Raw genomic sequence first — 13,728 nt, forward strand, 5'->3', positions numbered from 1 at the left:
GAGAGGCTCCTCTGTCCATGGGGTTCTCCAGGCAAAAACCAGAGTGGATTACTGTTCCCTTCTCCAGGGGATCTTCCCGACCCAGGGATCAAACTCATGTCTTCTGAATTGCCAGATTCTTTACCATCTGAGCCACTAGGGAAGCCCCTTCATTTTAGTATATTATTTTTCTAAAATGGATAAAATTAATTTTATATAAAATTATTTTAAATTATCTTTATTAATTTTAAATATTAAAGTTAATTCCATATTTATATATCTTATATATGATTTTAAATTATATTTTTCTAAAATTAAATTAAAAATTTACTTATGCATATTTAGCTACGAGTTTGTATGTATTTTTATGTGAATGGAGTCAGTTGTGCTTATTATTTTATACCTTGTTTTAAAAGTTTTTATTCAATAACTTATCTTGGAGAGATTCCTATGTCAGACATATGTTTTTGCCTCTTTCTTTTGTTGTCGTTGTATAGTTGCCAAGTCATGCTTGACTCTTTGCGACCCCATGGACTGTAGACTGCCAGGCTCCTCTGTTCATGGGATTTCCCAGGCAACAGTACTGGAGTGGGTTGCCATTTCCTTCTCCAGGGGATCTTCCGGACCCAGGGATAGAACCTGCATCTCTTGCGTCTCCTGCACTGACAAGCGAATTCTTTACCACTAGTGCCACCTGGGAAGCCCAATGTCTGGTCATGTGTATTTACCTCTTTCTTTTATTGAAGTATAATTAATTTATAATACTGTGTTAGTTTCAGGTGTTGCCTCACTCCTTTACTGTTTCATAGTGTGAAACCTTGGCAGTTTAAGTACTTTCCTCCTGATGGGCTTTTAGGTGGTTTCCATTCTGTTGGAAACAGTGTTCCGATGAACAATCTTGTACTCATATGTGAGTGTTTCTTTATGGTAGGTAGTATAATGTATGAATCTGGATGTCATGAAATTGGTTGATTGGCTTCTATCCTCCATCTAACCCCTGTTCACAACAGGTAGTCAGCTAGGGACTTCCCTGGTGACCCAGTGGCTAAGACTCCACACGCCCAGTGCAGGGGGCCAGGGTTCAATCCCTGGTCAGAGAACTAGAACCCACAGGCCCCAACTAAGAGTTTGCATGTTGCAATGGAGATCAAAGATGGAAGATCATGAATGCCACCCCCAAGACCCAGTGCAACCAAATAAATAAATATTGTTTTTAAAAAGGTAGTCAACTAAAAACCTCTTACCATGATCACTTGGCATTCTTGCATTTCAGCAGATTGTCAGTTTTGTATGATCTTTATTTTTGTGCTTTTGTGATATAACAGACTGACTCAAAAATGTTGTTTGCGTCACTCTGATAATAAACAACTCTGCCCTTGACATGGTTGAGTTGTGTGTATGTGTGTGTGTGCATACTGTGTGTGTGTACTGTGTGTGTGTACCCTGCACATGACGTGGTTGAGGTGTGTGTGTGTGTGTGTGTGTGCGCGCGCAGATAAGGAATTAACAGTGTCATCCAAGTTGCCCTCTCAAATGGCTGTAACTATTAATAACTTATACTCCTGCCAGCACTGTCCAAAAAGACTCTTTTCCTAAATCTTCACCAACACCTGATATTTTCAAACAAACATTTTGCCAGTCTAATGGGATGGGTGAAAATGCTGTTTTATTGTTGTTTTAATTTGCATTTTCACCCTAATTTCCTTTGTATGACAGAAATGTCCTCCTTAGGGAACTTTTACATCCTCATTAAACAATGGGGAACCCCTTCCCCCAGATCTCTTCCATCCTAGCACCCCTAGATATGGGCAGGAGGAAGTGCCTGGAACAGTGGTGTGCTCCACGTTCCATACACAACCTCCTCTCCCCCAGAGCTCTGGACTCTATACTGGAAATTCTGGGAGCACCCCAGTCCAGCCCTGTACTATTAGGCTATGTTTAGAAGTTCTTCAGAGATACTGTGAAATGACCACATGCTCACTTTCTCCTTGTTGTTCCTTTACCTATTGTAGGTGTTGTATTTTATGCCAAGATGTCAATTATTTTTAAATGTGGAGACCTGCCTCTGGCATTTTAACAATACATGTATATTTCTGATTATGAAGATGCCTCATGTACATTATTTAACACTTGGAACAGTTTTAAAGAAGTATAAAGAAGTAGAAGACTACCTTCCACTCTGAAAAGTTTTCAGAGCCACACATCTGTATCCAGAGTTTACTCGTGTCTGCTATACTCACTTTTTTTAACCCCTCAGGTCATTTTCTTTTTATTTCCTCTGTTATTTTGTTTGTAAGTATATTCCTGCATTGTTCATTTGAATATATCTTTACACTTACTGTTTAAACCTGGCATGAAGTAGTCACTCCTCTCATATGTCTACTCAAAGCTCATGAATCTATGAGGCTGTCTTGGTTCAGCCCCTGAGGGCTATGTCTCCACAGGGTAGAAAGGTCTCTTAAACCACCCTAAGTGATAAGGTAACTTCACAACCCCTAATTTGCACAAGGACCAAGAACTCCAGGGGTTTCCCAAATGGGACGAGTGGTAAAGAACCTGCCTGCCAGTGCAAGAGACGTAAGAGACGTGGGTCTGATCCGTGGGTCAGGAAGATCTCCTGGAGGAGGGCATGGCAACCCGCTCCAGTATTCTTGTTGGAGAATCTGATGGACAGAGGAGCCTGGCAGGCTGCAGTCCACAGAGTTGCAAAGACAGACACGACTGAAGCGACTTAGCATGAACACATGCAAAAACCCAAACTATCAAGAACACAGACCCTTTCCACAGCTGTTGTCGGGAAACGTAGACCTCGGAGAAGCCTGAGGCGCTGGCAAGGAGTCTTGCATGCTCACTTCTGCTGGAGGAGAGCATTGTCACCAAGTTTCCCAGGAGCCTGAGCCTGCCCAGTGTCCCAGCTGTCCTAATGAGCTCCCAGACTGTGGGAGACAAAGACACCGTCTTGCCCCCTACTCCTCAGTGCAGCCAAAGGAAGAGTCAGTTGGCTGTTAATTGTGCACTCCAAATTCTTGGACAGAGAGCTTCTTCCATAAACACAGAAGCTTATTCTTCATATTATGGCTAAGGTAAGGGCATGAGGCTGTGTAATTTTTCACAGTTGGATAGGAGGAATGTTGAATTAAATGCTCTGCTTCATTTCCGTTCTATTGTGAAAATTATTTGTTGGCTACCACTTGTTTCCTTTCTTGATCCTCCATTTGTTTAATTGACTCTCAACACTAAGCAGTGATTGAAATGATTGGCTTCAGAACAGATGGTTTCATACTGTTGTATAGAGAGTGCTCTCTGAAGGCTCCTGCTTTATGAAATGGGCCTGTGATTCCTGGCAGCAGTTATTTTAACAATTAAGACTCATTTCCCAATATTTGTTGATGTTTAAAAGTGCTATTATATCTTTGGGTCAATTGGCTGAAAGCAGTGGTTCCCTGGCTGTGGTATGTTATTTGCTCAGTCGTGTCTGACTCTTTGCGACCCCGCCAGGCTCCTCTGTCCATGGAATTCTCCAGGCAAGTATACTGGAGTGGGTAGCCTATCCCTTCTCCAGGGGATTTTCCTGACCCAGGTATGGAAGCTGGGTCTCCTGCATTGCAGGAGGATTCTTTACCATCTGAGCCATCAGGGAAGTCCTGGCTGAGCTGCACCCAATCAGTGCATCAAGAATGGAGGTTGATTGTACAACCCAGGGGCTAGCTATCAGAAGAGCTGGTGAAGATTCTTATTTTGCTTGTAATTTTGGCAGCGTTCTCAAGGGAGGACTCAATTTTCAAGACTAAGATGCTTGTTCTGGGATTACCATCCTCAGAAGAAAGCTCTAAATTTTAGGGTGAGCACAGTAGCATAAGGGTGAGCCAGCCAACTGGATGTCACACCTAACTGTGGCCTTGGAAGTGCCACCCCAAAGTAGATGAGGGAGTAGGAGGAGAAACAATAAGAAAGGAGAAAGGGGAGAGAATATGAAAGGGAAGAGGAAGAGAATGGAGGGGCTCAGGATGGTAAAGTTCAATGTCAAGGCTGCCTAGCACTAGCAAAGACCTCTGGCTAGGGCAAGTGGGCCCTGAGGTCACTGCTTTTACTTACCAACTAAGTAGACCAGGACACAAGGCACCTCAAGTCCCCAAGAGCCTTCCTAATTCTCAGGAAAGTTCTGTTTAGGCTAGTGTGACTCTGGGGGGATGACCAATGAAGACCCCTTGGCTTCATCGCTGTGCTTCTGTGTGGAATGAGAGAGTGACCAGTGGTACAAAGATCTTTATGTCCTTTATGTGTGCATTGGTGGTATAGTAGTGAGCATAACTGCCTCCCAAAGATCTTATTATTTTCTGTTATGGACAGTTATGCAAGTATATGTAATACTCAGATAGAGGGCAGTTATACTTGAGGTGGTATCAAGGGGCTCCCTTGAAAGGTAAGTGTCACATCCTGTCTCCTTGAATCAACACTTCCTTCAACCAGTCCAAGGATCTTCTGGCTCCAGAAGATTTTGGTTCAGATTCCAGAGCTGATGTTTTTCAGTCTTGGGGGCTAGACTAAGACTAGTTTAAGAATTCCTTAAACTTCCTGAGCCTCATTTTCCCTGCTTGAAAATGAAAAATGGGAGGATTAAAATAAAGTTTGAGGCTATGAAAGCTTTGTCAAGTGTGAAGTGCTATATAAATATTGATTCTTATCTTTTGGAAAGAATCAACTTTACAGAGATACTACTAGCAGCAGACTGCCCTGTACTCAAAACTATGTGGTAATATATGTGCTGCTGCTGCTGCTAAGTCGCTTCAGTCGTGGCTGACTCTGCATACACACACACAAATATATGGCATATAAAAATATACAAACACACAGGAATTCAAGGATATGAATGAAACAGTCACTATATTGTGAAATTTTGCATATGTACTTTATTATACACTGCATATTAGGGCAATATAACGTATTTTTTAGATCAATCTTACCCTATATGATTTATCCTTCATACCCTGTATAAGTCAGCATTCTTCAGAGAAACAGAACCAATAGAAGATATTTATCTATATATGGGCTTCCCAGGTGGCTCAGTAGTAAAGCGTCTGCCTGCCGATTCAGGGCATGCAAGATATGCGGGTTTGATCCCTGGGTCAGGAAGACCCCTTGGAGGAGCAAGTGGCAACCCACTCTAGTGTTCTTGCCTGGGAAATCCCATGCACGGAGGAGCCTGGAGAGTTGCAGTCCGTGGGGGCTGCAAAGAGTCAGACACGACTGAGCATGCATGCATGTAACATCTATCTATCTATATATACAGAAGCCAGTGAGGCAGAGAGAGAAAATTCTTTCTCATTCAGCCTTTTATCTGTTCAGGCCTTGAATGAATTGGATGAGTCCCAGACACACTGAGAGAGCAGTCTTTCCTCAGTATACCGATTCAAATGTTAGTCTCATCCAGAAACACATTCCTAGCCACACCTGAAAATAATATTTAGTGCTTAACCATATATCTGAGCACCCCACTGTCCAATCAAATTGACAGAAAAGATTAACTGTTACACAGTCCATTTAGAATTTCACTCAAATAGACGATGAGGAGAAGAATGTAGGGAAAAGAATATATCCAGGAAAAATAATATAGATATGCATACTGTAAGGATTAATGTAGATGCTAGAATAGGACTTGAGCTTTGTGAGATTTCTGGCAGCCAGAGCAAAAAGGAAACATCATCAGTGACATCAACCTCATCAGAATGGTGGGAGCATACTAGTCCTTTAAGGGAAAATGCAAAAGGTTTTTCTAGCACTCATTATAATGAATTCTTCAAATGAGATTTTCATAGGAAATACTCAAATGCGTAGCACGTAATGACCCTAATAGTGTTTTTGTGGTAAAAGCAGTAATAGATACTTCTTCATAAAGGTCATGGACGTGACCTTAAAGCACAATACAGCAAAGGTAAACTGTGAAAGTGCCTAAGGTGATGTGGTCCAACTAAGAAATGCTCCGTGTATTTGGCTTTATTTCAACCTAAGAGTTTTAGAGATACTGACAGAATGGATGAGCTAGAGCTCCTGAAATGGTTTCCTATACTTCAGTTTTCAGCTATTTCGATACAGCTGAGTTGGAGAGCAAGCAGAGCAAGGGAATGACACTGGTGATACTGTTGTCTGTCTCACTGCTTGCGGGTGGATCCATATAGGAGTGGAGTCACTCCTATACTCACTAAGTATGAGCAAAGTGCACCCTGCAAAACATGACTTGTGGATTCAGGGGATCTAGGTTTGAGTCACATTATGATGTCTTAAATTTTGTGCTTGTGACACGTTATATTTTATCTCTTTGAAACATTTCCTCGTTTGTATGTAATGAGATAGAGAAAAGTTTTTTATCATCTTTATGGCTGTTATGGAAGTTCATTTTAATGACCAGCTGTGTCACTTAATAGTCTTTCTACTGCAAGTGACAAAAAAAGCTCAACTTCAAATGGCCTCAGAAAAAGGGAAGGTTTTTTTTGGCTCAGTAAAGGAGAAGTCCAGGGATAGGTCTGGTGTATTAACTTCCTAATTGCTATAACCTTGATGGCTTAAAATAACAAAAATTTATTGTCTCCTAGTTCTGGAGGCCAAGAGCCCAAATTAAGGTGTTGGCAGGGCTGCACCCACTCAAGACGTGCTGGGAGACCTTGCCTCTTCTAGCTCCTGGAGGCTGCCTGGCATTCGTTGGTGTTCCTTGGAACTGCAACTAGAGCCACAATTGGAGAGGTTATGGCCGTGCCAGCCTCTGCCTTCATCTTCATACCAGCTTCTCTGTGTGTCTGTTTTCTCTTCTTCTGCCTGCATTTAATCTCCCTATCTCTTATAGAAGTGCACGGGATTGCATTTAGGGCCTGCATAATCCAGGATAAACTCTTTGCAAGATTCTTAACCACAGTATCTTGCTGGATAAGGTAATATTCACTTTTTGCCGTGTGTTAGTCGCTCAGTCGTGTCTGACTCTTTGTGACCCCATGGATTGTAGCCTGCCAGGCTCCTCTGTCCAGAGAATTCTCCAAGCAAGACTACTGGAGTAAGTAGCCATTCCCTTCTCCAGGGGATCCTCCCTATCCAGGGATTGGACCTGCATCTCCTGAATTGCAGGCAGAATTTGTTACCATCTGAACCACCAGGGAAACCATGTAAGGTATCATTTACATGTTCCAGGGGATAGAAGGTGGAAATTTCTTTGTGGCCACCATTTAGCCCATTACAGTTGGCTTCAGACAGTGCTGACACCAGGTCCAAATTTCGTTATCGAGACTTGGTTTTAAACCATTTTTCAGCTCTCTTTGGTGTGTGGCTTCAGTCTCAGGCTCCATTTATTGCAAGACGATGGCAGCAGCTCTAGATTTTATATCCTCTCTGCTTCATAGCTGTTGAAACCAAATCCTGTCTCCCAAAAGCCTCAGTGAAAGCCTCATAGAGCACCCTTGTATCTGAGGAGTCATCATCTGTTCCCAAACCAGTCACTGTGACCAGGGGAACACGAAGCTCTTATTGGCTTGGTCTCAGCCCTATGGTCATCGTGTCAGCTCTTCTGGGACTGTGCACTGGGAGTTGGAAAGAAGTGACTCCTCAAATTAAAATGAAGGCTGTTCCCACAAGAAAGGGAAGTGGGTGTTGAGTGGCAAGAAGAGGAAGCAAAACAAAGCAAATTTAAAAACTCCACAAATAGCTACTACTTTAGCTTTGTTGATAAATTGGTTTAATAAGCCTGCTTTTCTTGAAAAAGAAGAAAGTTACTCTGTGTAATACAGGAGGGAAAGGAAACCTTCCAGAAGAAGGGTCTTGGGGTGGAGCAGGAGGAGAGGGTCAGGGGAGGGCTAATTCGGATATTGTAGAGCTGTGTGCTGTGTAAGTTGACCCTTCCAGGGGCTTCATGGATCTTCGATAATTCTAGAAATATTTTGATATGTTTGATTAAATCAGTTGGATTTCTCTTTGGAATGGTGAAAGGGTAAGGGTTGTGTTTGCATCAAGCTTGGGATTTGGCCAAAGTATAATTGTCTCTTGTAGGTTTGAGTAGAGACCTTAGAGACCCGGATTATATTTAAAACAGGGCTAATGACCTTACCTTTACAGGGCTGTTGGGAGTCAATTGAGATCTATTAATGGGATGAGAAGGCTTCCCTGGTGACGCTAGTGGTAAAGCACCAGCCTGCCAATGCAGGAGACACAAGAGACATGGAATAGGGTATGAAAATACTTCCTAACTGCAAAGGGATGTACTCCTGGGAGTTACCCTTGTGATGTTTTCATGACTTTCCTCATGAGTTCATACCCACATAGACCTGTCAGTTTTCCTCTGTATCACTGCCAGGCCCTTATCAGGGAATCAGTGAAGAATGTAGATATATCTGCTGAAATTCCTCTTCAAAAGACTTCAGAGCACGTCTCTGCTGATGGTAAGGCACCTTGGTAATCAACACTACCATCCATAGTTTATTGTGTGGACAACAATGTGGGAGTTGGAGTGGAGTTTCAACAAAGTGGACTTGTTGTGTTACCTTACATCAGGGGCCCTTTACTTGGGACACACACATAGGCATGGTTGTATCTGTTGATCTGTGTGTAGAATGTGTGTGTGTGCAGATGGGTGCATTTGCTTCTCATATTGTCTTGGGAAGAGGGTCCATGGCTTTTAGCAGATTATCAGAGAAGTCATTGACTCTCCAAAGGTTGAGTACCATTGACTCATATTGTTTACAGCAATGGGACTTTGTTGAATGGTGAATGAAGAAACTTCGGAATTCTGACCCCAAACTCAGTTGTCAGCTCACTTATTCTGGCTCTTCTCTGAGGCTCTGATGTGCCACTCAAACACTCCATTTTAGGAAGAAGCAGAACATTTTGTTTGTGTCTGGGTGCTTGTTCCTTTTTTGAAAAAGTGTTTTATATGTACGTTTGCAATTAGAAAGATAATACTACTTAAAGAAAATTTAGAAATGAAAGAAAAGCAGAAAGATGCTTTAAAATTATTTAAAAACCTTGTGAAAAAGTTTGCTGGCAGGGGAGATAATGAGCATGGCATTTGGCATCAGATACACTTGGGTTGATGTTCTGTGAAGTTTGGGGAAAGTTACTTGATCTCATCACATCTGTCTTCTCATTAATAACATTGAAATGATAATTGTACTTACATCACAGGTGTTTGGCGATTGCATGAGAAAATGCATGTAAAGTGCTGAGCACAGTGCCTGAAATGCAGTATGTGCTTAATAAATAATAGCATTCTATCATGACCATTATTTTTTTTCAGTCTTTTCTACATATTTGAGATCATACTGTGTGTATAGTTTTGTATCCTGCCTTCTATCTCTTCATTATACCATTACACACACTTTCTAGATGTTAGTTTTAATGGCTGCATCATATTAAACACAGGAAATCTATAGATCTTCTTTGACTTAAGATGGGGCTATGTCCCCATAAACTCATCTTAAGAATACTGCAAGTTGAAAGCACATTTAATATGCCTAACTGACCAGACATCATAGTTGTTGAGCCTAGCCTACCTTAAACATGCTCAGATCACCTACATTAACCTACAATGGGCAAAATTATCTAACACAAAGCCTATTCTGTAATCAAGTGTTGAATGTCTCATGTAATCTATTGACTACAGTACTAAAAGTGAAAAACAGAATGATTGTAATGTACAGAGCAGTTGTAAGTGTATCAGTTGTTCACCCCATGATTGTGTGGCTGACTAGGAGCTGCTGCCTTGCCCAGCACAGTGATGTGTAGAAAGGATTGTTCTGCATAATCACTAGTCTGGGAAAAGACCAAAATTCAAAATTTGAAGTGCAGTTTCTACTGATTGCCTACTGTTTTTCACCATCATAAAGTCAAAACATTGCAAGTCAGGAACTGTCTGTAGTCAGATTTTACTTGACAGTTCCCCTGTTTTTGAATATTGGGAGTGTTTCTGATTTTTATCTACTATAAAGGTATGTTGTCATGGACAACTTTTTAGAATTTGTTGGCTTCCTCATATCCAAATCTGATGGTCCCATTGATATATTTGGGGCAGATGCACTTTTGAAACTGATCTGATCATGCAGAGCACTGGGGCTTTTTTCAGAGGATGTGTGTGATTGAAGACAGTTGAAGATTGGGAGATGGAGAACAATCATGGATTTCACCTGTGACTGTTCTTTCTGGCTGCTGAGAACTCCCAGTTCTAATAGTTTCAATTCAAGGCAAAAAGAGGAAAAAGAAAAACACACAGGAGAGACCAAGAAGTAGTTGTATATGGATATGAGTTTGCCAGTTGAAAGAGACCCTCTAATCATAAGCTTAAATAAGTTAGAAGTTTATCTCTCATGTAATGATTCTGGTAACATGGTCTAGGACTGATATGGTGGCTTCAGAGGCCCATCCTCTTTTCATCTTTATCTCATCCTCAGACTCCAGAATGGCTCATGTATCCAGCTTGTGGGAGCAGAAAAATAGGGGAGGAAAGCAAGTGTTTACTCTTCAGAAAGTTGCACACATCACTTCAGCTCATCTTCCACTGACCAGAAAAATAATCATAGGGCCACACGTAGCTGCAAGGGAGTCTGGGATATGTAATTATAACTCTGGGCATCCTTGTATCCGGCAAAATGTCTCTAGCAGAATAGGAGAACAGATATTAAAGGAGAACTAGCTATCTCTGACACATTAAAAAGCTATCTCTTTTTAATACAAAAAATAAACTTGAAAAGATCCACAGTATGGATGATAGTGGGGCAAAAAGACAGTGTAAGTACTGCTACTAGAAAATGAATGTATCACGGGTGTAAATCACATTTGCCTGTATATCACCCCTCCTCCATCTTGTTAGGTTCAGTTTTTCTTCTAAACTAGGTGACTGGGCACAATTTCTCCTGCTTGTTCTTTTTCATTCCTTCATGTCACCCTTCTTCCCACAAACTCCTTTTGACAGTGTTTTTTCCATTTTGCAAGCACCGCGAGAGTTCTGGGGATGCCAGGTTATGACACCTCCCATGGAAGTATTAAGGGGGCTACTGTCATATAGATGATGAAGCATGTTTAATATAAATAAGAGATAGCATATTCTGTGGGAAGTTAGCACAGGGTACTGTGGACACTCCAGGGAGCCAAGGGCTCTTTCTAGCTAGAGTGGAGATGAGGATTTATTTAGAACTGTTCATAGAAAGGTGGTGCTAGAAGTGAATCTGTTTTTTGGTTTGTTTTTTTTTTTTTTGGCCATGCCACTTAGCTTGTGGAATCAGGGATTGAACCTGGGCTACAACTGTGAATGCATTGAGTCCTAACCACTGGACCACCAGGGAATTCCCTAGAACTGAATCTTAAAGAGTGAGAAGGTGTTTATCATACCACCAGGGTGTGATGAGGAGAAGAAACAGAATGAAGCCCAGAAAAGCATCCTCCTTGTGTGACTCATGGTTGTAAGATAATAGAAAATCAGTTCAAATGGGTTTAAACATAAAGAATATATTCGTTGGCTTGCAAAATCTAAGGGGGTGGGAAATGCAGATCCAGTTTCAGAAACAGCCAGATCCAGGCACTCAATGGGTGCCATGAAGCCTGGGGTTCTTACTTTCTCCATATTCTTTCTCTCTGTTGGCTTCATTTAGACAGGATCTTTCCACAAAGTGGCAGAGATGGCAACAGAAATTCAGGGTTCAATCCAGTTTCTGAGCTGCCTCATGAAAAGATAGTTTGTTTCACTGCCCTGAAAATCCCCTGTGCTACACATATCATCCTTTCCTCCCTCTAAATCCCTGGCAAGCACTGGTCTTTTCATTGTCTCCCTAGTATTACCTTTTCCAGTATGTCAGATAGTTGGAATTGTATAGTATGTATCCTTTTTATTTATTTTTATTTTTATTTTTAAAATGTTTATTCATTTTTGGCTATACTGTGTGGCATGTGGGATCTTCTTCCTCAACCAGTTCAGGAATACCCACTTCAGTGGAAGCATAAAATCTTAACCATTGGACCACCGGGGAAGTCCCTGTACCCTTTTTAGATTGACTTCTTGCACTTAGCATTGCACTTTTAAGGTTCTTCCTTGCCTTTACATGGCTTGATAGCTCATTCCTTTTTATTGCTGAATAATATCGAAACTACTGTATATATATGTCAAATTTTGTTTATATATTCACCCTTTGAAGGACATCTTTGCTACTTCCAAATATCGGCAGTTTCATGATTGCCAATATGTGCACAGGTTTTAGGGAGAAGGCAATGGCACCCCACTCCAGTACTTCTGCCTGGAAAATCCCATGGACGGAGGAGCCTGGTAGGCTACAGTCCATGGGGTCGCTAAGAGTCGGACACGACTGAGTGACTTCACTTTCACGTTTCCCTTTCATGCACTGGAGAAGGAAATGGCAACCCACTCCAGTATTCTTGTCTGGAGAATCCCAGGGACGGCGGAGCCTGGTGGGCTGCCGTCTATGGGGTCGCACAGAGTCGGACACGACTGAAGCGACTTAGCAGCAGCAGCAGCAGCAGCAGCACAGGTTTTATGTGTGGACATAAGTTTTCAACTCATTTGGGTTAAATACCAAGGACAGTCACTGTCAGATCAAACATGACTCTTTGACCTGTTTTTATTTGCACAGTACTCTCACACTCATTAATCAACTTGATTTTCATAGGAGCTCTCAGAAGTTAATTGAGGCTTATATTATTACTCCCATTTTTTTATGAAAAACTGAGGTTCTAGGTAAAACATATAAATTCACATAGTAAGTGAATGTGTAACCAGGCACTTCTTATTCTTGTCTTTTCACATGGCCTGAAGTTTACAATAAAGCAATTAGCTCGAGCCAGAATAATTCTCATGATCTCAGCCCAAACCACTCAAACAATGAGACTGGGCCAGTCCCAGCAAAATGGGGAAGCGGTAAGGTTCCTTTTTGTGTCTTCCTGGGCCCACACCCAGATTCTGTCTCTTAGACAGACGTCCTCTGGCCTCCCCAGGATCAAAAGGCATCTTTACTGTTACCCTGGAAACTGCCCAATAATTGGACAGGAGTTTAACTCGATGAAGTCATTGGAGTAATTGTTATTACTAATGACTCAGTGTGCTACCCCTCCCAGATAAAATGTGCATTTTCGTAGTAGCTTTTAATATCTTCACTAAAAAAGTTTTAAAAAACGTGGGAATTTTCAGCATCAGGCAGAGCTCGAGGGATGGAATGAGATGAAATGAGTTCTCCCAGTGCTCCTCACATTTAGTTCACACTGAATGTCTCACCCACACGTAATGGCATTTATTATTTCATTTTATTCCCGGATGCAGAGATTATCCCCATAGAATGGAAAGAAGGTATCAATGGACAAAATAACTTAGATGTGAGCACCTCTCCTTCCAGGAATAGGCGTCATTTCCCCATCAGTCATGTTGATCAGCCTCACGGGTTCATTACGCTCAGTGGGATATACCACATTTTTTGGGCAGTGGTGGCGTAACAAGAGGGTAGTTTAGGAGTTCGCTAGTTATCTTTCTATAATCTCTAAGGCATTACAGATAAACATACGATCTAAATAAAAAGTGTCCTAGTTACACAAATGTAGCTTCAGTACAAATCTCTTCCAAGCAGGTTGTCAGCCATAAGCTTAAGTTTCTTTGTAGAAACTGTGAAGCTGAGATATCCTCCTTCTTAGGGCTTTAGAGAATAAATGTTTCTGGCATGAATTTTGACATTATCCCTCAAATGCTGAAAGAGCAATGTCTTATTACAATGGGTAGCTGGC

The sequence above is a fragment of the Giraffa tippelskirchi genome, chromosome 1 (genome assembly GCF_054371585.1).
Source record: "Giraffa tippelskirchi isolate mGirTip1 chromosome 1, T2T-mGirTip1v1.2.pri, whole genome shotgun sequence".
In the NCBI taxonomy this organism is placed as follows: Eukaryota; Metazoa; Chordata; class Mammalia; order Artiodactyla; family Giraffidae; genus Giraffa; species Giraffa tippelskirchi.